Source organism: Columba livia, chromosome 15 (assembly GCF_036013475.1).
Source record: "Columba livia isolate bColLiv1 breed racing homer chromosome 15, bColLiv1.pat.W.v2, whole genome shotgun sequence".
NCBI classification, from domain to species: Eukaryota; Metazoa; Chordata; class Aves; order Columbiformes; family Columbidae; genus Columba; species Columba livia.
In genome coordinates, this window is record NC_088616.1 from 16720382 (window position 1) to 16744887 (window position 24506).

Consider the following 24506-nt stretch of genomic DNA (forward strand, 5'->3'; position numbering starts at 1 on the left):
TCAGGAGATTAAACCAGGGAAGGGAATGGGGGGAAAAGAAACAAATGTTGATGAAACAGCCCAATAGATCTGAGATAAGATATCTTAATAGAAAGCTTTATGCAAAAACATCTCCAGACCTCAGGTTTCTGGTTTTTAATAAGTGACCCTTGTTGATATCCAGATCTTTAAGTGAAAAGGTGGTTTCCCCAGAGCAGGACTCTGTCCTCACTGTGACCCTTCTGTGCTTTGTCTGTCCTGCAGGGAAGAAGGACTGCACCTCTTCTGGCCCGACGCAGCGTCTGCCCGGAGAGCGCTCTGCGCGCTGTGAGCGACCAGTGAGTAATCTTGGAGATCTCTTAAAAATATTATTCTATTTTTTATCTCTTGGAAGGAGCAATTGACAGAATGAGGCTCATTAATTATCAATGCACACATGTAAAAGGGAAATAGGGACGTTCTTTGTCTCTGTGCAGAACAGCTCTACAGAAGGAAACAGATGCTGTATGTGTCTGTTTAATCCTACCCTGGGGCAGATGCCCAAGGAAGGGGCTGAACCTCGTGTCCGTCTGTCTGGTGTGCTGTAGGCACAGGCCAGCTGTGGATTAGCCTTGGCGTAGAAATAGAAGAATAATTAGGCTTTGGATAGCCTTTTAAATCCTAGACCGCCCTTGCCTGCCACTGCCTTTGACACAGCTCTGTATTTCATCTGATGCTAAAATGGAAAGATACTTCACCGGCTGAAGAGTTTGTAAATGAGCGACTTATCATAGAGTTAGCACTGGGGTGCTGCTTGGGATCCCGCTGGTGTAAACGGAGCAGTAGAATTAGTCTTTTCTGTCCTGTTGGGCTGCGTAACGTGCTCAGACAAAGAATAATATACTTGGCCAGCCTCGCTTTGTGGTGGTCGCTGAGGGCAGCTCATTAGGAACCAAAAATGCTGTTACATGCCTTAATTCAAGGGCACCAGATGAGACTGGAATCGATTGCTCAGTAATGCTGAAGATAATAAAACTGGGGTCTCGTAGTGCCTGCCTTGGCCGGACACCCGGAGCAGTGCGGAGCTCCAGCTGCCTTTGCAGCGGAGAGAACTCTGTGGTTCACTCGGACCTGTGTGCAGCAAGTCCTGGCTGCTCCCTGCGAGCTGCTCCCTGCGAGCTGCTCCGCTGCGCGGTGTCTGTGCTGTGGGTGACCCAGAGGGGAGCAGAGCCCAGCCCAGAGCTGCCCAGGCAGGCCAGGCGGGGCGGGGAACCCTGGGGGAGTCACAAGCAAAGGTTTGGCATGTTTCTGTCTCCACATATATCTTAACTCTCCTGCAATGAACAAAGGCCTGTTTTAATGTTCTTGCTCATAAATATGGCTTGCTTCTAAGAATAAAAAGAGAAGCCTTTTTTTCTACTTCTACATCTCAAACTGCAATTATCAAAGCCAATTCAAGCACTAGTTTGCCTAGTTCTCACTCCATGCTAATGAGCATTGGGCAATTAAATCTCTTTGACTTTGAAAATTCCTGTCAAGATACTTAAACACAAGGAAAAACTGTTTCTGCTGTCTTTTAACCCTATTTTTAAAAAAAATTAGAAAGCACTTAGTTTAATTTGGCACTAATTACTTTCAAGCCAATTTTATATAAGCCATTTTGAATTTTAAAATATTCTGTTTTGGAACACAGTGATCTGTCCCAGCTGTTGTACCGACACACTCCAAGACTAATTTCTATTCCAGCTTTCGGTGTCTGGCAAAGGCCTGTGTGGTTCTGTCCATGCACTGTGGCTGTGAATTAATGTGTAAAAAGCTTGGGGTTTGATGTTTCTGTTTGCTGATGATGTTACTTTTCTCCAGGGGGTGTGTGCATGTATGTAAAATCATAGCAGTATTATATCCTAAGAGATGGTCTTGGGTGTAACAGAAAAGTGACTCAAGTTTTAAGCCAAAGCCAAGAGATCTGGGCTTGTGACTTGTGGAAAACTGGTTTTGATTAAAATGCTATTTGTATAGCGTTAGCAGCACGCATCGCCTTCTCTGCCAAGCGGTTTGCTTTGTTGCCAGCTCTGCTGTGCCGCTTACTCTATTGGTGTCGCTCAATTGTGCTTAATTAGCTAGAACTCATACGTATATTTGAACTTGAGATTGTACAGTGACGTTACACAGAGAGCTGGCTGGAGTGGTTAACTCCTGATTTATGCCCTTTTTTAGGTGACATTAGCTAGATTCAGATTGCTTATCTGGTGAATGCAAGCGCTGCATGTCGAAGCTCGGGAGTTTCTGGATGACTCCTTCAAATGAACGTGAATGAGGTGGCTCTTGGGTCCTATAAGCAGAGGTCAACAGGACACCTCTCATTAGTCATGTCCACGTGTAGCTAAATAATATTTCAGAAAACGCTCAAGCATGTAATGAACGGGTCCCAAGGAGAAGAAACATTTTGTTTGCCTTGATACAATGAGAAGGATAGTTTCTTGGCCTGTCGAAATGGTGGGAAGTGTTCCTGTCCCATCAAAATGGCTCAGCTGCCCCAGGTGATCTGACTTGGTCAGAAACGGGTGTTTATGGGACAGTCTGTGACATGTCGCTCTAACGTGGTTTTCTGGGATTAGCTGAGCCCACTTCCCTGGGAAAAGATCAGAAGGTGTCCGGGGTCACCGCGTGTAATGGCACTTGGCTTTCTCCAATGCTTTTCTTTCCAGCGGTGTTCAGCCAGAAGGAAGTGTTTTGGGTTTGTGTTGTTTATTTTTGGGGGGTGGGGTGAAAGAAAGACATTAGGGTAGGATATAGTTTGTGTTTCTGTGTGAAAGGGTAAAGACATGTGCACAAGTAATGAATGGCCCCCTTTAAGCTGCACTTAGCGCCACCAGTTGTAGAGCAGAGCCAGCGGCCCCGGGATGCTCCTGGGCCCAAGATGCCCCGTCCCGGCTGCAGCCCGGAGAGCGACCAGAGCACAGCGGTGGCTGATGCATCCCAGACACACCACGAGACACGGCCAGCAAGGAGTTAAACAACGCAGCAAACAATGCTTCCCACGTTTTTCTCTTGCTTTCCCCTCCTCCTCCCATGTGCTTTTATTTTTGTCTTGGGCTAAGTAGAAACGTGTTGGGTTGGGTGTTTTTGGTTTTGTTGTGGTTTTTTGTTGGGTTTATTTTGTTTGTTTTCTTCGGCTGAGCTTACATTGTTGTTTGATTTTTATACGATCCTCAGGTACCTAATGAAATTGCCACGTGCTCAAGGGAAAAGGAGTTTCATAACAGAATGACAGTAAAATGTTGCTGAAATCCTCTAGGATAGAGGAAGGATTAGAAAAGGAAAATGCAAGATAATGTAGACATTAGCTTAAAGACAACAAAGGGTTCCGAGTGCGCTGGCATACCAGAATCCAACACAAGTATTCATAATTACTAATAACAAAAGGCTGTTCTATTATAACAACTCAATTCAAACTAAAACACATGTAAAGCTTGTGTGCTAGTGAGTGTATTTTGATGATACGTCTGGTTTAAACCTAATCTACTGAAATACAGACAGGATAGGAACAATGCTTTCTCTGGGGATCAACAACTTTGTCCCTGAACAGACTGCCTTATATAAACACCCATAATTGAGTTAAAATTCATGCAGACAGCTTGGATTAGAAAGAAACAAATATCAACCAAATAAACAAAAGTCATGAGCAACAGGGGCTGGTGAAGCTATTGTGGGGAAAACACACTCTTTGAAGCATATGCCAGTGTATGCTAGATCACAGAAGTTAATATTAAACAGTACAGGTCACAATGATGAACATATGTTCCCCCTTCTGAGAAAGTAGCTAGAAATCCTCCCTTCAACACCGGACATCTCGTTTAGTGTGGGTTTTAATCTTTTTTTAAAAAACCTGAACTGTTAACTCAGGTAATTCAGTGCCACTTTGGCCTTCGCTTTCCTCAACACTGTGCACAGAAAACGCTTCCTGCTTGGAGCTTGCGATGCTTTCAGCTGGCACTGATTTATTCAGCTGGGAATAAAGGTGATTTATCCAGAAGACTTAGATAGCTGTAGTTACTTGGGTATATTTTAACTCTGTAAAGACAGAAATGAAACCACTCAAGTATTTGTTCCCTCCCAGTGCCTCTTAGTTCATCAAAAGGGACAAAAGCCTTGTCTCCTGGAGTTAGTATGATGGCCTAGGAAAATCCTAGACCCAGCTTTACCCGGTGGCATAAGGGCAAAATTCACTCCTCATCAGGAAAGCTGCGCACAGCCTTGTAGAAGGCAGCCTGTCCTATGCTGCCTTTACTAGGCCATCTCGGGTTGATTTTGTCTCTTTTCTTTGCACTCTGGCAATGCGATAGATGACGGGAGCTTTGGAGACATTGACCGCTGAAGGTGGGACCCTTGAAAGCTCCTTCAGATTCCTCCTCTTTCTGCTTCTGCCACATGGCAGTTTTTTGCCCTTGTTAAAGGTTCCGGGAAAAGGTTGTATGTGAGACATCCTCGAGGCTTGACGGGACTGACTTCAGCCTTCTATTTTTAGGGCAGGCTTTGAGATTGTGGTCGCTCTACTTGGATGGCCCCTGCTGCATGACAGATGAGCTTTAACGTGGGCACTTCAGAGATATTCCCTACCTTTAGCTACAGGGACATGGAGGAGATGTGTAGGAAGCTTTCCAGACAGTCAGGAGAGCGAAGGAAAGCAAAGTGGGGCTCTGAAACGGCCAGTGACGTCCGGCTGGGGGACTGGCCCAGGGAGACTCGGCTTTCTGAGCCCAGCACCAGTTTGGTTTTCCTGCTGTGCTCAAAGAAACCAAAGTCTGTATGTTGACAAATAAATGAGATTATACCAAACATACACCTGACAGCTACTATGTTTTAATAACAGAAAAGACAAATTAGATGTTACAAGGCCTGACTAATTACAGCAGTTCAGATAATGCACTTGAAGGGAAGAAAGTTTAATAAATGTTTAGGCAACTTCCTATTTAAAGTGCTTTCTCTTTCAAACTTTGTGTTCAGTGGCTTTTCATGAATTTTCCTACCTGGAGCCACTGCGGTGAGCACAAATATGCAGGAGGATGACTACCCGTGAGCTAACAGCCTTTCAGTAGTCATTTTACCCGCTTTTCCTAGTTCTTGGCCTTATCTCCAGCCCCTGTTGGTGACCTTTGGACAAGACTCCACTGTGATGCGAACCATGATTTCAATCATGTATGAAAGCGCTCTGAAATAAGACTGAAAATAAAATTAACCTAACTTTGAATTTCAAAAGCATTCTCCAGGGACTTGGTATTTAGCTCGGTTTTCAGTTTCAGTACTGCTTACTTGTGTTGGAGAAGTTATTTTTGGTTGCTTTCTAATTCTGAAAATGACTAATTTGATGTGACATTTACTAATGTAGTATGATCAGACATAATTTGATCTTATTAACTTAGATCGTACCGTATTAGCAAACATCGGATTCTATTTGAGAAATTTACACATGCTGCAAATGTGGATGCACCTTGAAATCATACTGTATTAGTATAATTTGTCAGCTTAATGTTGTATTTGGTAAAGAATGTCAGAATATACTGCAGTTTATAGCTACCTACTTATAAACGTGCAGAGATTCAGATTGGCTGTGCTGTTGTCATATAGTTTTATCACTTAAGAACAAACTTACTCGATGTTACAAGACCACTGTGGTTCAAATACTTGATATCTTCCTGTTCTTTGGGAATGCGTTCTCTGACTTGCATGTTGGAGTCTGAAATCCAAGCTAGCTCAGTGCAATAAGAGTTTATCCCCCACCGTGTGCGATGATGACCAACGTGGCCTGAGGAGTTTGCATCAACTAGAAAGCAACAGATAACAAAGTGGTGCAGCTGTATCAGCTCTAAATCATCACATTAACCCCTATGATACTGCTTTTTGTTTTCCTGCTTGTCACCAACCAGTTTTTTTAAAAGACTAAATATTTGTTGATGTTATTTATTGAAGGAATGGAAAGGCCAGTTGCTTTTTATAACCTTGTGTAGTTGAGATAATAACTTTCATGTTCAGTTCTTCCCTTTTGCTCTAGGGCTGTGATTTCTCTTTGCCAAGCCAGGCTGTAACTAAAGCTTATCTCCTTATCAAGCCGGCAGTTTTATTAAAACTCGGCTGTGTTCTCTGGGACTATGTGCCCCTTGCCATTTCGGGTTGAGCCCAGCCCATGGCACCACAGATCCTCCAGCAGAGGGTTAGGACTAAAGTAGGATTTGGGCAATTCTACATCTGCCAGATCAGGTGTGTCCCTTGCAAACTGACTTAGGGTGATGGGTGTGGTAACATCTGAAGGCACGGACCTCGTTTTGTGCAGGTGGGGTCAGTGCAGTGTGTGCCTGACCATGGGAAGTGCCTCCACCGAGGCCTCTGGAACGTTCCACCTCTGCTCCCGAAGAATGGCAGGGAATAACTTATTCTGGTTTTGATGACTCAGGATTTGCGTTCCAAGTGCCCTCCAAGATTTCCACTTCAAAAGTGAAAGGAGCATGAGCGGTGTTTAAGTAGCAAGGCAGGTGAGCCCTGGGCTGCTGCTTTCCAAATGGTTTCCCCCAGTCTAGATACATTATGGTGTCCTTACATTAGAAAACTGGGTTTGTATGTGGAGAGGTGTGGGATCGTTTCTGGAAACATCCATGCGGTGAGCGAGATGCATCGAGCTGATCTGGGCCGCAAGTGAAGGGTCATGGAAATGTCCTTGACCACACAGGATGGGGAAGAAAGACTGCTAGGGATGACCGATATGCAGTATTTTGACTTGTTTCTATCAGTCAGAATACATGAGCTGTAGAAAAAGGTTTCATTTTTCCAAATTTCAAAATCTTTTTGATTTAGGTGTCAGGTTACCCCTTTGATACAACTTCTACAAAACCCTCAGTAAGAGTATTAGAAAACCTTCACTAAATTAATGAAGCTTTATCAAAAAAAAAAAGAGCAGAGCACCTCCAACAAAAAGGGTGTTGAGCTCTATTCATTGACTGCACTTTTGAAACAATATATTCAGTTTCAACAAGACAATGATGTTGATTCGAACCCAATAGCATTGCATCTTTCCCAGTGGATTCTTCTCTTTTGTGTTACTTTTTCATGCTCTATTTGGAAAATAACAATCAAGAGCAATTCCAGGCTCCGAGTTCATTTTGTTTCCACCAGATTGTTCCAAACGCTGAACAAAATCCAGGCACTTGTCAGCCTGAGCTCCTGGTGCTCTGCTGCTCTGCTCCTCTGAACACACAACTGCCTCCTGCTCTGTTCCTCAGATATTTTAGAAATGTGATGATGGAACTTTTTTCTGAAGGTGGAAATGTGGGGGGGTTGTCAGGTGATTCCTGTGTTTCTGGATATGCCAAATGATAAGAGATTTGTGAATCTAAACTGCCTTCACGGTATTGTTCAGTGGTGCAGACACATTAAGGAGCTGTTAGTACAGAATGTCTTGCTCATTTTATCACATAATCACACATGGAATAATTCAGGTGTCTTTGCCCATAACGAATTCCACAGATGAACAGTAATAGGTGAGATCTTGCCTCTGATTTACACCAATTCTCCAAATTTTCATTTTGGTAGAGCCTTAGCTTTCTGCTTTCTAACTGTGCCTCACATATAGCTGTCTTCAGACAGTCTTTACAGGCATTGCGTTCGCATGCTGCCGCGGACTTGGTATGTATTTAGGTGAAATGCCTACAATAGGTTTATTATAGATTCAATTTAAACGGAAGTGCACTGTTTTGATTAGGTGCTTTGATGTTTTGCCGTTGTTAGCTGCCCCTATCGATGCCTGGCTGCACCCAGACCTGCAGTCGAATGCATCCTCTGGTGAGGGGGGAGCGCTGCCCTGTGCCCGTGCGCTGCCACTGGTGTGAGTGGCATTCCAACAACCATTCCCAGCCTCTTGGCTTTAGAGTCTCAGGCTCCCTTGTATTACTTACTTTAAAAATCCCAAATGTGGACTTGTCAGTGAGGAGGAGTGCGCCGTTCCCCTCGGTGGCCACAAGAACTGAAACACAGGTAGAGAAGAGCTGCTGATGTGTAGAGACTCAAGTACCCCGATGCAAACGCTGCTACAAGAGAGTATAAAATCAAAGCAGATTTAATGGACCATTCCTGTCTTCTGCCCTTGCAAGAGTTACAGGACTGTTTCTACGCCCCTTCTCCAATTCCTCCCTCGCTTTTTGCTCTTCAAAAGTCGCCACTGGCACGGAAAGTGGGATAGGAACTCTGGTTACTTTTGATGCAGTGAAATTAATTCCACCTCTATAGAAAAGTCAAGGGGACTTTATGGACTTATTTCTTCTTTTGAAACTGCATTTGCTCAGTTGTTAAGCTCTGTGCTCCTCCTGCCAGGCAAGGCACTGGAAGGCTCCATTGCTTTGTAGAGCCGCGATCTTCAAACGGTTCTTCATTGCTCTTAATACTTTGAAAACAGACTGCAGAAACTGGATATTTGCTGGGCTGAAAAAACACAGTTTCTTTGTCTGAAAACTGCAGTTTTCTTACTGTAAAGGTACTACTTTGCCCCAATATTCCATAGTGGTATTACAAGACAAGTTGTGAACCGTCTATATTTTCTATAGTAAACTGTGATCAATTTTTTTTTTTGACCTAAATCTTTCAATCTGGCTGCAGGGCAAAAATCTGGTAGAAGTAGAATTATGTACTCAGTTGAACTGAAGCCACACATTTTAATACTCGGTTTTAGAAGTGCATCTTGTTTATGCAGTGACTTGCTAATTGAAATCTTACACGCTCGACGTGTGTGGCTCAAACAGCCGCCATAGCTGAGCCAGCCAACCTGTACCCAAGGACAATTCATGCTCCTGGCGTTCATTTTGTGATCTTGAGTCACGTTTTTATCCAAGTCTCATAGTTATTTGTGGCGGGTCTGTGCTAGGACACTGCAGACCCCTCCAAAATGACATTGTTCATCAGTGTGAAAATACTCAGCTCTTTCCAAAGCTCCAGAAGCTTTGACCTATTGCACACAACTTCAGTCAATGTTGTGCCAGACGCATCTTGCCCCCAGATCTTCCTGCTGGGTTATACACCTACCTGATGTGTGATCACAGCTGTTTTAGGTGGAAGTGTTGATTTATACGTTCATGGATCAGTATATAGAGGTTTTTTATGAGTCATGGAGGGTGTAGCTGGGCAGCTGGAAGGATGGTGGCTGTGCAGGCTGCAGTGACTGCTGCACTTGGGGTCAGGTGGAGTTTAGGGAGGAAAGAAGAATTTGCTACTTCATGGGAAGCAACTGGGTGCTCTTTAGAGGAGCTTTGGGAGGCAGACGGAGAACTTTCTGAACAAGGGTATATGGAAAAGCTCAAGAAGGGAGCTGGGAACTTGCAATGTAGAACAGATGCCAAACTAACCGAGGTGATGAAAAAGGAAACTTTTGCAGGGGCCTACAGGGATCGTTGTAGGAAATTGTTGAGGTTACGCATAGAAAGTTTGGAAGAAAAAATGCAATTAACTTTAGATTCAATTGTAAAGCTTATTTTAATAATTCTTCTGTGTGAGCTGCATGTTCCCTTCTGCTTCACGAACCTGCAGCTATAGTGATCAGGTGCTTTTGGTACCACAGTTGGGAAAAGAAGGGACAAGTTGCTTCCGGGCTGTGGCCAACCTGGATAACTTGCTGGGAAGTCTGGTGTCACTGTTGTATTGACAGGTAGCACATGGGAAATGCTGCCCTAAGGGTACGGGCACAGCGCTGCGAGAAGGTTGTGCATCCCCTGAGAGAGCAATGACTATGTTGAGGGGTCTGGAAAACGTGACCTCCGAGGAAAGACAGAAATAGAGGCTCTTTTGCCTAGAGGAAAGATGGGGAGAGACCTCTAGTTGCATAGAATTGCTGTAAAGGAGAAAGGTGGTTACTTGTTCATGTCCTCAGTTAATAAACCTGGAGATGTTACAGGCAATTAAAGCAGGAAATATTTCAAGTTAGGCAGCAGCAAAAGCAGCCTTTGCAGGAAGGGTTGCCAAGCAGTGTCCTGTCCGAGGGAAGCTGTGGGTCCTCTCTCCTTGGAAGCAGTTACCATTAGATCACAGATGACATAAGCATGATTTGTGCTTTGTTGCTGTATCTGCGTGATCTCTGTGACCTTCCCAGATACCTTATGGTCCCATAAACCTCTGTTCCAGCAGCAAAGCAGAGATGTTGATTGAAATAAGAGTTTTACAGCACAAATAGTGACTTCTTCCTCCAAGGTCATGGGCAATGGAACTGGGAACGTTGGATGCGAAGTGATCCCCTGCATCAGTGACTCTTGTCACCTGCTATTGAGAGCCCAAGTTGTTTAATCACTTTTGTGATCTTTACAGAGTCCATCTCTAAATATAGCTAGTGTCTAAGGTGCATATACTTAAGACAGATAATTGGTGAAATGAAGCGTGTGTAATGCGGAGTCCTTTGTTCACTGGTCACCATGCTAAGCAGCAGGGTTAGTGGCGTTAGTGAGAGCGTTCTTCTGCAGAACTTTTCACGTGCAGATGTCGAATTCCTGGCTTGATCACAGGGGCTTTAAAATACAGACAAACATTCAACACATTCTCCTTTTAGGAAAGTACATGTTGATCAATGCTATCACCTGAAATTATTTTTTAATTATTACAGCTGGAAAAAATGAAATTAGATTCCACCTAATCTCGGGTGTTTAATACTACGCAATTGAGGCTTTTCCTGGCTGCAGGCTTTTTTAGTTTTATGGTGCACTTTCATTAAAATGTATCTAATGTAAATATTGGAAACGTATTTTTCAGAAGCAGATTTTTTTTAGATGAAGATATTATAAGATATAAGGTAGTTCTGGACTTACTGGAGCAAAGTCAAATGAGCCGTTACTTCTGTCGCAATATACAGCTGGAGAGAAGCTTGTTTAGGATTCTTGGCTGCTTTGATTTCAGTGAATTCTCTTCAGCCAGAGCATCCTCGTCTGCTAGAAGCTGAATGAAGGAAGGAGGGTTGCAGGAGGCCTGTTCTATAGGGGACAAGGTGAAATCACTGTGGCACTCTCCATGGATTAATCCATTAGTCTCTATTCTTCATGTTTCCAGGACATGAATGCTACAATCCACTTTAATGATAATTGTGTTTCAAGTACCAACTATCTAACATGAATTTTTGGTGTGGGAAGAGTTCACATGTCTCTTGTGGGCAGCAAGATCTCTTCCATTTTAGAAGTAACTACATTCAAAAATCGTGGCCTATCTTAATTTAATTCAAGGCTGAGAGGTAGGACCTGATCAAAATTAAATTGCTTTTCTGAATGAATGACAGTTGTAATTATTATTTAGTCTTGAAATTGGCTGGTTCATTGAAAGAAATTAAGGTTTGAAAGAGGCTTCTGCAGAATCACTTCAGGGAACTGAACGTCGTCCTTTGAAAAAAAGAACAAGTGAAAGCGTTAATGGCGAGATAATTAAATAAAAAATACCTTTCTGATTCGAAATTAGATTTTCTTGTTTTGATCTAGCAAGCTGGTTTGCCCTACACCTTTAAATGAACACTGCCTTGAGCTATTTTTCTGCTCACATCACAATAATAGCTAAGCAATTCAAATGTTGTTCATTTTATCTTAATGACCTATTTTGAAAATCAGCTTCTTGCTCCTGTGTGGAAAACTGAGTCAGAGGGAAATAAAATGGCCTGGTTCCCAACCTATACAAGAGCTGGGGACCGACCGCTGGTCTCCCGAACCAAAACAATAATAATAAAAGAGGATTCTAATATGTGTCCTGACTCTTCCTGCTCTACTCCTAATCCTAATTTCCACTCTGTGATCCTAATCCAAGAGCCAGCATGATCACAAGATGGGCCAGCGCTTTTGTGGAGGCGTTTGAGTACTGTGAGTAATCCAGAATTGTACTTCTGCGTTGCTCATGCACAGTCATCACTTGGGAGCAAACAAAAATAATAGTGAAGGTGGTTATTACCTTCCGGGGTGCCTGCCTGAGGTGTGAGGAGGCTTGACTGGCTTCCAGATGCCTGCAAATGTTCGCGAATGTGTCCCTCCAACTGTGTTTTCTCCAGGCGGTTATTTCTCGGTGCACCCTGAGCTCCTGCCTACATGCTGGTTGCAATGTCTTTAAGGGACAGAATTTTGCCCTGCTGTGTTGTGGCTGCAGTGAGACAACTAAGGGACTCTTCTCGCCCGGCTATTTCTGTCTTAATGTTATTACATTGGCTTAGAAAATACAGGGGGTTTTCAACAGACAATCCTATGGGAAACGTCGTGTGACTCCTGCTTAGATTTAATAACCATTTGAAGACATTGGTTAAGGACTCAGTCTTAAAGGTTGGACTTGATGATCTTAAAGGTCTTTCCAACCGAAAAGATTCTCTAACTTACAAGAGATGTACGCATTCACGTCTGTCTGCAGCACTACCTTGAAGGATGCGTTTTTTCAGGATAGACCGAGCAGGCTGAGAGCAAGGAAGAGGCCATTACTGATGTGTAATATTTAGTGTTGGTTCACTTGGCATCATGAGGTTGTGTCCCTGCCTGGGGTGGGTGGCACGGCCTCTGGACATTGCCCACGAGCTCTCCTTGCTCTTGAAGGAAGCAGCTCTTGTGTGAGACCATGGAAAATGTTCTTGCTTTAGCACAAGAGAAGAAGCCTTTGGGGGCCCAAAGCAACTACATGAGCCCTGTAAAACTGGCATGTCTTCGGTTACTGACCTCAACACGGAGACCAGAGGCCTGTGGAAGGAAGCCAAAACATCTTGTAGAAGGTGCGCTTCAGACAAGCTGCTTCCCTGAAACCCAGGGAAGGGTTCTCGAGGTTGTGCCAAAGACACGGGAAACTGCATGGAAATAAACCCAAACTGCAAACTCTGACAGGCCGTGCGGAAAGCTCCAGTTGTATAAGCTCAGAGTGATACGATACTTCCTATAAAGCAGAAAAACCTTATAGTGTGAGGAAAGCTTCTGGAATAATCCCTTTCTCTCTGCCTTTCTTCTCCGTTCTCCTCTCATTCCAATGGCCGTTAGGTGATGTGTTGCTCGCTGGCTTCACGCCACGGAGGGATCCCCGCAGCGGAGGGCGGACGTTCCCACAGTTCTGGCGGGCCTGGCAGAGCTTGTTTGCGCTGCAGCGTCTCTGCAGGCGTTTCCCTTGCCCGGTGCTCAGCACACACAGCCTGCTCTCGGTGTGTTTGCTCATTTCCAGCTTTTCCACTGGCAGCACAAATTCAATCAGAATTTCATATTAGTTCAGCAACCCACAGCAGAAGTAAAGGCCAATAATATTGGAATATGATAATAGTCCTGTGCACAGGCTTGCGAAATTTGCTGCTGCTCTCGCAGCTTGCAAGCTGTCACCTAAAATCTCTTAACTTTTATGCAGAGTCTAACCAAGCAGGGTGAAAAAATACCTCCATCCTCAGTGCTTTTTTTTTTATTTTTTTAAGGACAGATTAGACAAACAGCTGCTAGAAATAGATTTGCTGTTGATTTGGAGTTGAGGACATATATTAGGTGATTACTCAAGCACTACTTTTCTATGATTTCATGTATCTTCAGAAGAGGAGCACAGGAAGGAGAGTTTCCCCTATCATTTGGTGGTTTCTCTCACTTAACTCCATACATGAATGTGGCTGTTTCCATACACCAAGCAAGGGAGAAGAGCCATTCCCTCAGCTCCTGGACGTGGCCCAGGAGACATGCTCATGAGGTTCTGCTCCTTTCCCAGCACTGAGGGTGGTTTCCGTGCAGCATCCTGGAGGACGGAGGTCCTGCACAGCCCTCACCCCTCTCCAGGAGCTCGTCCCCCTCTCCCCTGCCTGCTCTGAGCCCCTTTGGGTGGGATGCTGAAGGGGTGGTGAGGACAGCCAGTGGTTGCATTGTCTCTGCGGGAACAGAAAGACAATCAGAGACTGTGGCTTGTCCCAACTGGGACAGGGTGCTGTGGCCAGAAAGCCAGCAGGAGGTCAGTGCTGACCGAGAAGCATGCAGCACTGCTGGCCTCTGCTGCAAGGCCCCTGATGGTGCATCTGAAGGCTGGAGTGCTCAGTGATGCCTCCAGAGCCCCCACCTTGCCCTGGCAGGGCGCGCAGAGGAAGCAGGAGAGGACACCAGGAGACTTGCAGGCTGTTGAACACAAGCTCTCAGGTTTTCCTACTGAAAGTACAAATACAGCCAAGCAATCTCCTGACTACTCAAGTCAGCCATTCAGCAAGGGAGTGCGGTGTCTTGCTGTCTGCAGAGTGTTGCTTAATTGGTGGCATTTCTGCTCTATCCCTGAGCTGATTGGGAAAACTGGTTGCGTTGATCCAAAGCTACTCCCTTCCTCTGCAGCACAGAGCCTTGTGTTGCCAAAGAGGAGGTTAGGCAGCTGCCCTCCTTCATTCCTCAGGTCTTCTGGGGGAGAGCAGTCGTGGGCTAGGATGATGAGGCATAGTACATGGCATACAGCAAATGTAAAATTGGCTTGAGGAGCATGCTTCAGGGTGTCTCCAGGGGGGTGGGAGTGGGTCTGGACTGGCAGGGCAATAAGGTTTTATTTGCAATGTCTGTGAGAGTATTGCTTCTTGGAAGGAGCAGAGGCTTGGGAGGGTGAAAAAGCAGGCACAGAGGAATTGGGAATAGTCTTTCCTGTGTAGGAGGAAATAAAAGACAGAGGTGTCTAAACCGAAATAAACTGAGAACAGGCCAAGCGAAGCTGTGCAGGGTGCCCAGAGACACAGCAACCCAATGTAGTGACCATCGTGCTGAAAACAGCAGCAGGTCCAGCTGCACTGTGTGACCACAGTGTGACTGCATGGGACTGCACGGAGGGCGGTGAAAATTATGCCTGTTAGACTTTGGTCTTTGATTACTGCCCGTCCTAGGCAAAGCCGGGATGTTGGACTGAGCTGGGGATGGGACTCCTGTAAGTACTGGCAGAAAGGCTCTTCTGTGCCCGCCCTGGTGCCTTGAGCCTTCTTGTTGATGTCGCTGTGTTCAGCTGTGGATAAGTCTGAGCTTAAGGCTATGTGAATGAGCACAGCTTATCCAAAGAGGAAAAATGCATTATTGTTAACCTATTATTGATCTTGTTAATTATAGCAATTGATCCAGTATTAACTTTGTGCTGGAGCTGTAATGGGAATTTGCAGTTAGAGATGATGCTGACTCAAAGATGCAACTACGTGAAACACTAGCTGGACGGAGTTTTTATTTCTTAATAGATCACCGGAGATTTGAGTGGTGGTGACAAGTAGCTCATTCACCTGGCTGTGTTTATGGAACTGCTGAAAAACTAAAACTATCCTATAAAGTAAAGGGATCTTGTGTTCCCTTAATGAATATTTTAGCGATTCATATGTAATTATTTGAACTTTATAAATTGTAAATTATACTGCTACAAATTCATCCTTTCCTGTCATACGTGAGCTTCATGGTATTTTAGAGTGCATTAACTCCCCTCAAAATACCTCGCTCGTTCCCGTGCGATTTCTTATTCTGCTTTCTGTAATGAGTTAATCTATTTTGAATGAAGCTGAGTTGCTCGCTGTATGAATACACTGTAAGAGCTGCCGCCAGCTCCCCATCAGTTGGCTGGCACAGCCCCACGTCCAGTTCCCGGCGTTACTGCAGCTTCGTGCCCGGGTCTGCACGGAACACGTGCACGGGTCTCGCCTCGCTGGGACGGAGAAGAGCAACGACAGGCAAACCTGGCAGCTGGTCTGCAAAGCTTTGCCAGCCTGGGGAATATCTGCACGTGCAGTTGCTTTTAAAATGTTTGCTGAAGTTCTTTAGTGTCGCAGAGCGGGCTCCAGCCATGCCCGCTGCCTCCCGCGCCCAGAGGGACGTTCTGCTCTATGGCTTTTACCTGACTCAAGTCTAAGGAAATCCTTTGTATTGATGTTTTGTGGGGCGCAGAGGGGACTTATTAAAGGCCAGTATCCAGAGCAAATGCAGACTCCTGGGCAGGTGATGTATGTGCTGCATCCTTGATGTTACTGTTATTGGAAAATGATGAGGAACTAAGGTAAATGACAGAAACCCTGGCATCCTACCTGCAAGGCATGTAGGGTGCTTGGAATATGTAAGCGTTTCTACTAATGATAAGCCATCATTCTAAATGCTACAAACAGCTGCAGGTGCTTTATTATTCAAGACAAATCATCCCCTTCATTTGTTTCCATCAGAAACCAACTTAGAGAGCACATCTCTGAGGATGGGAAATGAAATAAGTGACTCTTTTGACAAGAATTACATATCACTGTAGCTTTGGCATTATCAAGATCTGGTTTATCGGGGTAACAAAATTATGTGTTTTTAATAACAGGCTGAGATATATTTAGTTTGGAGGCAGTAGATTTGAGAAACTTGAAGCAAGGAAAGTGTGATGCAGTGGGGAAAATGGAAAACTTTCTAGCAGCACTTTATTAAAATAAACGCCTGGCTTCTGAAATTAGAGAAACAAATAATGGACCCGTATTTCGCTAACAGATACTCAAAACAGCGCTTGGTCTGCCACACCTGGCGAGGTTTCCAAAGCACAGTTCCAGGTCAAGCCAGCCCAGGGGGTTTGTGTTCATCTCAGCTGTGTGCTGGGCTGTTCTGCTGGGTCCTGGCCCGCACGCTCATTTCCAGCTCCCGTCTTCACCAGGTACCAAGTGCTTCTAATACCCTAGTGAATGGCAATTAATGACACTCAGCTACTCCAAACGCTGCGATAAATTGCAGTATCTCCCAAAGGCGGCTATTAGAGCTAATCAGAAAATGCTGTACTTCCTGCAGAAAATGTCAACTTCTTGTTTTTGTAAACCAAAAGCAATCAGAACAAGTTGGCTTTCTCCAAGGAAAGCTCCTTTAACAGAAAACCACGTACTTTTCAGAAATTTCCTTTCTCCTTTCTCCCCAAAGATGCTGCAGAGACTCATGCAGGGAAGGGGGAAGACGCAGGCAGGACGGCTTGGAGGATACAGCGGTCCGTGTGTATGATGCTGAAGTGTTAATTCCACACACAGCATTCCTCTTACTATTTTTTAATTAAAACAAAGGTCAGTTTAACTTTACAGGAATTAATCTTTCTTAAAATACTACTGCTTGGCATGCAGGATGTGAAACGCTATTCCGTGTCATGTATTAGTTCCATTCCTGTTGGTCACTAAGATACCCGCTTGGAAATGACTGCACTTTCCTAGCCAGTGGTTTCGTGTTTAGAGAAGATGTGTTTGGAAATAAGCAGAGTCTTGGCGTTGCTGAGGGCTCTCCTGGCCCGTTTGAAATTGCAGCCCGTGTTTCAGATGCACTCGATTCAAGTGCAGTAGGGGTTGCCTGCAGAGGTGATAAATCCATCAGCTCCCACCACATGGGCAATGAGGAGAACTTGCTCCATACTCTGTTACGCAAGTTTTCCTCTGCTCTATGCTGGCTAAACTCTGTTCTTTCATTTTCTCCCACTCCTGAATCTTAGCAATTTCTATAAACAAACAGATTTATTCCCAGCATGTACATCGCATGAAATTACTGGTTTGGTTTTTTTTTTTTTTTAACAAAGAGTAGGCTGATATCTGAATTCAGCAAAATAAAGCAGCTTTTCAATGAGAAGAATGTAGAGCTACCAAAAGATGCCACGTGTGACAGAAAGGAGCCTTGAGCTCTCTTCCAAAGGCAACATACAGTCTTTATTCCTTAGAAAAGCACCACAACTTTAGTAAACCTGATCCCACTGAGATCAATGGAAGTTTCGCTATTGGCTTTGCTAGGAGCTCCTTCCTTTATTTCACATGTAAGCAGACAGAAGCGTTTGGGTGTAACACTCTGGGGTTTGGGTGGGGTTGTTTTGTGCTTTTTTTTAATGTTTTCCCTTTCCTAGGGAGATTTTTCACTTATGCCATGAATTAAAAATGTCGTGGCAAAGCACGGTTTCAATCAACGGTTTTAATGATGTGTGGTTATTCATATCTTTCTGAAAATGTCATGGTAGTTCCACTTCACAGGATAACATATGCTTTCTAAACAGACACTGATGAACCATCTTGAGTCCCGGTTTATTACAGTAGAGTTACAGGCTGAGTAAAGAAGGAAACAACATTTGAGATACAGAGAAAAGCACAAGTCCAAAGAGACTAATAATGACATAAATGCAGATGCCTTCAAAGCTGTTGTCCCAGGATTTTATCTGTATTGATTTGAATAATGCTTATTCTGCTTTTGTGTGTGAAATACAGTATTGATCTCAAGTGTAACAGATCTCCTTCCTTAAATGTTACAGCAGACTGAATGCTGGCAACAAGGCTATATTAGTGCATCCAAAATAAATGTGGGGTCTAGAGGGAAGATGTGGTTATCTCTGGCGTTGGTGTGAGCACCTCAAGCTATATGCCAGTGATACCAAGTAATACTGCTTACGCCGTGCCAAGATCTCATAAAACACACTGTCAGCTCTGAAGCAAAGATTACTGCTGTCATCCGCTCTGTCTAGCGGAGGTGACGGCAGTCAGCCGGCTGCGGGATGATGAGCTGAGAGAGGAACGCTGCTGAAAATCAGCTCCGTGGAAGCGACACTTTATTTTCAGGTTGTTGTATTTACAGGGTCATTTCCATGAGCCCCACTTCCACAACAATTCCTTCCTCGTGGGATTGAAACTTGCTCTGTTTAATGGTGATGAAGCCAAAATGCTTTTTTTTTGTGTAACACAAATAATAATAAGCCTAGAACCAGCCTCAACATCCTGTAGGGCAGTTGTGCTGGCTCACAGCTGTATCGGTCTGTACTAAAATCTCAGTGCTTACTGTAGGGATGGCAATGCAGAACAGCCATGGGGAAAGTTCTCCTAATCTCAGTGCTTACTGTAGGGATGGCAATGCAGAACAACCCTGGGGAAAGTTCTCCTTGTCTATTTTATCAGAGTAAATGTAATAAAAGGTGTTGCCATTTGATGAAAAAATCTCCTAGAAGGCCAAGGCAAGGGCAAAAATGCAACACCAGCGGTCACAAAACCTGCAACTAGAGCTCCGAGGAAAGCAGCACAGGTGAGAGGGCATTGGCATTTGGAGAGGGGGATTCTGCACGTGCCGACTCGTGACTCAGTCGCATTAGCTGTTGCTGGAAAGCTATAGGGAGAAAAATGTCAGCGTGTTTATAAATAGTATAGATACCTGCAGTTGATTATGTAGCTACTGAGAGCTTAGCCTGCATGTTTCAGCCTAATTAAACGCAAAGGTGTCTCTTAATTTTCAGTGCAGGTTCTACTAAAGATTCTTGTGACGGTGATTGTGGTGTATGCACTGTATGTCTAGATAGTAGGAAAATGGATATGTAAGCCCTAGTTACATAAGCCTTTAGAAAGAGTACATTTCACTGCTTTTCATCCAGTTCTTACTGTGGAAATGCTGTGCTATAGAAAAATCATCATGCAGATCAAGAAACATGAGTGTTGCTACCATAGGAGGAAAAGTATAAATAATTAAACCTTGTGATACCTCTTCCATAGCCCTAATCTCATTAATATAAAGCAATTTCAGAGATGGAGAAGAGCTGATAACAGCATTGGACTCATGAGATATTTCTGTTTTCCATCCATCAAGCAGGTAATTGTGGGAGTGATGACTCTGTTAGGCAGAAGTGTACGGCTCTAAAGAACCGATAACTGAGCAGCTCTGCTCAGCAGACAATGGAGCAGCATCCAGTAATTGAATACATCAATAAGCTTTCACATCTCGTATAACTTCAGTGCCCTGGACAGGATAGCATTAGACATAATCATATTTTGATCAGGAGAAAATAGAAGTTGGATGAAATAATATCAATTTTATTTACAGGGCAGAGAAGGAGCCGTCCAGGCTGTGACAGAAAAAGGGTGGCTTTTTTTATCTGGCTTTGATCTGGCTCTGGGCTTTGATTTGGTGGCAAATGGGTCTATAACTCATTTACACCAGCTGCCAGGCTTTTTCAAAGCACAGAACATTAAGCAGAATCCTGCTTCGAGGAATAAATACACAATCAACATAATAAATGGCGACAAAACAGCCCTAGCTCATTCTTTACAGTTTTAAGTCACTAGAGCCTACAAGGAACACTAAATACTCGGCTCAAAAACTGCATATTGATTTGTGGCCCCCTTGGGCCAAAGAGCATTTTGTGCATGAGATTTTAGAATGGGAGTTTAAGGGGGCTGGCGGGGGCCGGGGTGGTTTTGTCTGAGCTTTTATTTGCAATGACACTTGCGGCGTGTGGTAAGAAGAGGAAAGATTATTGGGGAAGAACAGGAGGAGGCCAGAAGAAGGCTGGCTTATGCTTGGGTGAAATAGGGCACTGATGGCAGTGGGGCCAGCAGCATGCGTGCCTTGGTCGGGACTGTCAGAGGAGGTGGTGATGTGGGGTGGAAATGGGATCAGGGCTGGCATGGGGCAAGAGAAATGCTGTCTGCTCGCATAAAGTGCAACGGCGCATGGGCACCAGTGGGCTTGGAACCCCTGGTCCACATGGAGCTGAGTCTGTGGGTCTTTGAGGTCCCTGTTGTATGGAAAACCGGGTTTTGAGCGCAGGCTGCCCTTTAGGCAGCCGTGTTAGCGCGGATCACTTCCTTCCAGTCCTCAGAGAGGTGCGTGTTCTCTTCAAGACACTTAAGAGTCTACTTGTTATATAATGATGCACTTAACTAAGAGCTGTATTGTGCACTCTGTGTGGATAGGATGAGTGTCATCGTTACGTGGCTGCGGCGCTGCCAGCTATGCACCAGCAGCACAGCTGCCTTGCCTGCCCGACAGTCCATGGCTGTGCTCAGCTCTTGAGCTGGGAGACGCGTACTGAGTGAGGACTTTCCTGCAGCTGTCAGTGGATTTACATTTCTTACACCAGGGTTCATAAATTGAGGATTTTTTAAAATTATTATTTCTGCATTTTATTCTGTGGTGTCTTGCAGGAGGCAGCAGCTAAAAGATTAAGTCAGGCAAATGCCAAGAAATATGGCACACATTTAATTTGAGGTGGAATATCCTTGATAATGAGCTTTCAGGTGAAACAATAGACTTCTGTGGCTTCCACTCCAAACAAAAGCAAAAAGGCTTTATCCAAGCCAAGGTTGTGCTCTTAAGCCAGAGCACTTCATTAGGCTGAGGAGCAGGAAGAGCAAGGTTGATGATCCATGTTATGTAGGTCTGACCAGAGGATCCTCTTAAAAGTCGGTCATCTACATTAAAGCATATTTAATGATGTAAACACAATATCATAGTTATCTGTTCCTCTGCTTTATAGCTACAATAGTTGGACTATGTCCATTTTCTCTGTTTTGCTCTCATCTCGGTTTCGTCCTGGTCCGAGATGTGGATTTGCCTTGGCAGATCCTGGGGAGGAAACAGGGGAATTAAATGAGCTGTTTTGGATAGGCAATGGTGAGAGTTTCTGTCTAATCTCTTCCACAGTTCCTGATTTTTTCAGTTAGGATCTCTGTTTGAAATAGCTGGCAAGAGGCAGATTAGGATTTAAATTTGGGAACAATAATGAAGATGCTTCAGCATCCAAGTATTATTCAAGGGCTGGAATTTTTGAATGGGGTTAGGTCTTTAATTTCTCCGAATTAGCAGTCTGGTGGGTGATGAGCTCGGGTAGTGAAGCTTGCTTTCCCCACAGCCAGCCTGACCGCTTCGTGGAAAAGGATCATCCAGCATAAAAGGCCAGGAAATGGAATAAAAGGCTCCTGTGAGTTGCTGGATGGGAGGATAATTGCTTTCATATTGAGATTTCTTGTCTCTTTTCAGCTAGAGTGTGGTCTTGTTATAGAAGGGGTAGCAAATGAAGTTTTCAGCCCCCTGTTTAAAACCCAGTGATTGCAACCTGTTCTCCCGAATCCCCAGAGCCAACGATCAGAGCAGAGAGAGCTCCATCTCAGTGAGCACCAACAGACTCTGGGAGAGAATCACAGATACCACCATATGACACGTAAAAACATTAAAACAGAGGAAATGCATTGAATCCCTTGAGATGGTTGAGTCTGAAGCATAGCTCCTGCTGCTGGTGGGTGCTGCAATGTGAGAGTAATTAATTATAGCACTGGTCTGGCACATCTGCTGAAATGATAATGTATTAGCTACCGTAGAGTCCTTTGGTTCCACCAGCAGAGGTGGTATTGCAGAACAATGAATCAGATTTTTGCAAGCGCAGTGTGTGCGATAAAAACTTGACTTTTTTATGAGCAGCAGTGCGTTTTAACTGTACACACTCAAAAGCAATGTGCTACTCGGGTGGTTTAACACCAAGTGTTTGTCAGGGTATTTTAACACAGCACAGAGCCTTTGCCTTTTAAAAGATAATCAGAAAGCTAATAGACAATCGTGGCTCTGAATCAGCCTATCATGCCAGGGCTTCTGGCTTCATTTGTTATCCATCAATAGCTTTGCTTTTATTGATTACAAATTTTCTCAATACTCTATACTGGTTGTACCAGGTTTTCTAGTTGTCAGGTTGTCCTTTCATCTCGTTAATTTGTACAACAGATTAATTGGCTTCAGAAGATGCTGGGGTAAAAGAGAAATGTCATCTATGTCATTGCACATGAGGTGAGGGGTAATGAACTGCCTGGCGAGGGGCAGCTCACCGTGATTTAGGAAATACTTGTGTTCCCACAGGCCCCTGTACGTTCAATGTGCTGATGGGACTTTGCTGAGTTCTCAGTTCCCACAAAAGGGAAAGACTTTCTTTTGGCCATAAGATAAGCCCTATGTATTACTTGAAGGAAATTGTATGGCTTTATTTTATGGATTCTTAAAAATAATGTCACACAACATGCATTTGAGATTGGAAAAAGGTCATAGTGACAAAAGACTCTGTGCATGATGATGAAAAGCTGGTCTCGGCTGCCGAAAGCAGAAGGGATAGATTGTCCCTAGCCAGCCCATCAGAATGGGGTTTCTCATCACCATGTTACCTCCTCGCAGCCAGAGATGCTCCGTGCCATGGGAATTAGTTAGATGTTGGGTCAAGGGTGAATCTGCATTAGAGGGAACAGGTCCTGCGTGTCGCTGCCTCACCCAGCAGGGAGGAGTTGAACCTGGGTACAACAGTAAGTGCAGAGGCTGGAGTGGGAGGAGGAAGAGGGGGATGTCCCTGGGTCTCGGCTCCTCTTGGAGCCCTCGGCACAGCGCTGGTGGCCGAGCCGACGCGGATGCTGATCCCGAAGCACTGCAGGGACTGAGTGTTCGTCTGCAGAGAGCATCTAAGAGCTTGGGATAGCCGAGATTCAATAACCTTCACTTAAACAAGGCAAATAACCCCTATGAATAAAATTCACTTCAGGTAAACTTCAGAGGCTTTTTATTTCTTTCCCCCCCCCATGTATGTTTTTCTTAACTAGGGGAAAAACCAGCCTGTGTGGTTTGACAGCTGGATTCTAGCTCACATCACTACAAAAGTTCAGACCCTTTTTTTGTAATTGAATGAACGTGCTTTCTGAAATGATAGTTGGTATTCTGAGTTTAAAATGGCTTGAAATTAAAATTTAAAATAGAACATTAAGCCAGGAAATAAATCTTAACCATGGTAATATTGGCACTGTATTGAAACTGGTTAAGAAATCACAGAGCTGTGGACATAATAGTTTCAGTAGCTACGTTAATACAGGTTTCATGCTAAACATGACACTGCTGTTTGTTTTCTTCCAGTCCGGCAGTGTGTTTGACCAAGGCACCAGCTGCTGTTCTTGCTTTAGGTGCCCAATACATAAAGCAGCACTTTTGGTAGGTTAGTTTCAGGTTAGTGATTTCTCCCATAGTTGGTACAATTTTTTCCCAACGAAGTGAATCAGCTTGAACAAACTGGGTGTTTTTTTAGCTTGATGGGGATTTGAATCTCATTTCTGTCTGCACTAGATGATACAAGTGCACTTAAAATACTGGTTCAATTTAGTCTGCATTTTGTCTGCAAGTGCTTCAGACGGAAGGGTAATCTGTAATTAAGTGAATATTTTACTTTCTACTTAGGCATTAGTTTAAAGGCTTCATTTGAGCAAACCGATGAATGTAAAGATCCTTCTAAATGAAAATCCAGTTGTAATATTCTTCTAGTATTACCCTTATTACTCATTCCCATAACTGCTTGGTTTGAGGCCTTTTGCGTTTCATTTCAGCACCCAGCAGAGTCGTGTTTCTCTCTGTCCTGTTGAGTGAAGGGGAAAATGGCAGAAATGCAGACTTTTTAGAAGAAAGACCAATTTTTATTTTATTTTATTTTTTTTAAGGAACAGAACTTGCAGCAAAAAGTTACTGCTAAATTTCTATAGATGTTGTCTTGCGTTACTTCAGAGGGAAAAGGCCTTTTCAACTCTAGTGTGTGGATTTGCCTTTGAAGCATAAACACCACAATGTGCGTGTAGTTTAACTGCTCCGTATGCACACAACCAGGCACGCACGCGGTTCACAAATAAACTAAGCACCTATTATTTTTAATTACGTTTCTCCGGACCTGGAGCAGAAAAATAAAATATCCAACCATTTTGACCCTGATGTTAATTGTTTTCAATAAAAAACCAGTACCACCTGCCGACTGTAGCAGAAAACATATGCTCAGTACAATAGCGTGCAAACCAAGTGCTGCTCAGCTCA

At 44.1% G+C, this 24506-nt stretch overlaps 1 long non-coding RNA gene across 9 annotated transcripts in view; it reads left to right on the forward strand.

Moving 5' to 3' along the window:
- LOC102094206 (uncharacterized) overlaps positions 1–24506 on the forward strand; it is a 147828-nt gene that overhangs the window by 54180 nt on the left and 69142 nt on the right. For 6 of the 9 annotated variants that reach the window (XR_010466427.1, XR_010466426.1, XR_010466449.1 and 3 more), the window contains exon 2: positions 244–317. This is a non-coding gene — a long non-coding RNA (uncharacterized LOC102094206). Of the gene's footprint in view, positions 1–243; positions 318–23023; positions 23203–24506 lie in introns of those variants that run through there. The other 3 variants (XR_010466465.1, XR_010466463.1, XR_010466437.1) reach the window with 2 other exon arrangements.